We start from the raw sequence: 1588 nt of genomic DNA, 5'->3' as shown, positions 1-1588 counted from the left end.
CAAGAGCTCAGATGAAAAACCAGTTCTAAGCGAAGAAGGGAAAGCAGAAAGGTGGAAGGAGTATATAGAGGGTCTATACAAGGACGACGTACTTGAGGACAATATTCTGGAAACGGAAGAGAATGTAGATGAAGACTAAATGGGAGATACAATACTGCGTGAAGAGTTTGTCAGAGCACTGAAAGACCTGAGTCGAAACGAGGCCCCGCGAGTAGACAACATTCCATTAGAACTACTGACGGCCTTGGGAGAGGCAGTCCTGACAAAACTCTACCATCTGGTGAGCAAGATGTATGAGACAGGCGAAATACCCTCAGACTTCAAGAAGAATATAATAATTCCAATCCCAAAGAAAGCAAGTGTTGACAGATGTGAAAATTACCGAATAATCAATTTAATAAGCCACAGCTGCAAAATACTAACGCGAATTCTTTACAGACGAATGGAAAAACTAGTAGAAGCCGACCTAGGGGAAGATCAGTTTGGATTCCGTAGAAATATTGGAACACGTGAGGCAATACTGACCTTACTACTTATCTTAGAAGAAAGATTAAGGAAAGGCAAACCTACGTTTCTAGCATTTGTAGACTTAGAGAAAGCTTCTGACAATGTTGACTGGAATACTCTCTTTCAAATTCTAAAGGTGGCAGGGGTAAAATACAGGGAGCGAAAGGCTATTTACAATTTGTACAGAAACCAGATGGCAGTTATAAGAGTCGAGGGACATGAGAGGGAAGCAGTGGTTGGGAAGGGAGTGAGACAGGGTTGTAGCCTCTCCCCGATGTTATTTAATCTGTATATTGAGCAAGCAGTAAAGGAAACAAAAGAAAAATTTGGAGTAGATACTAAAATCCATGGAGAAGAAATAAAAACTTTGAGGTTCGCCGATGACATTGTAATTTTGTCAGAGACTGCAAAGGACTTGGAAGAGCAGTTGAACGGAATGGACTGTGTCTTGAAAGGAGGATATAAGATGAACATAAACAAAAGCAAAACGAGGATAATGGAATGTAGTCGAATTAAGTCGGGTGATGCTGAGGGAATTAGATTAGGAAATGAGACACTTAAAGTAGTAAAGGAGTTTTGATATTTGGGGAGCAAAATAACTGATGATGGTCGAAGCAGAGAGGATATAAAATGTAGACTGGCAATGGCAAGGAAAGCGTTTCTGAAGAAGAGAAATTTGCTAACATCGAGTATAGATTTAAGTGTCAGGAAGTCGTTTCTGAAAGTATTTGTATGGAGTGTAGCCATGTATGGAAGTGAAACATGGACGATAAATAGTTTGGACAAGAAGAGAATAGAAACTTTCTAAACGTGGTGCTACAGAAGAATGCTGAAGATTAGATGGGTAGATCACATAACTAATGAGGAGGTATTGAATAGAATTGGGGAGAAGAGGAGCTTGTGGCACAACTTGAGAAGAAGAAGGGACCGGTTGGTAAGACATGTTCTGAGGCATCAAGGGATCACAAATTTGGCATTGGAGGACAGCGTGGAGGGTAAAAATCATAGAGGGAGACCAAGAGATGAATACACTAAGCAGATTCAGAAGGATGTAGGTTGCAGTAAGTACTGGGAGATGAAG

Source organism: Schistocerca americana, chromosome 2 (genome assembly GCF_021461395.2).
Source record: "Schistocerca americana isolate TAMUIC-IGC-003095 chromosome 2, iqSchAmer2.1, whole genome shotgun sequence".
Classification (NCBI taxonomy): Eukaryota; Metazoa; Arthropoda; class Insecta; order Orthoptera; family Acrididae; genus Schistocerca; species Schistocerca americana.
The sequence above is the reverse complement of the archived record's forward strand: the minus strand, read 5'-3'. Positions refer to the sequence as shown.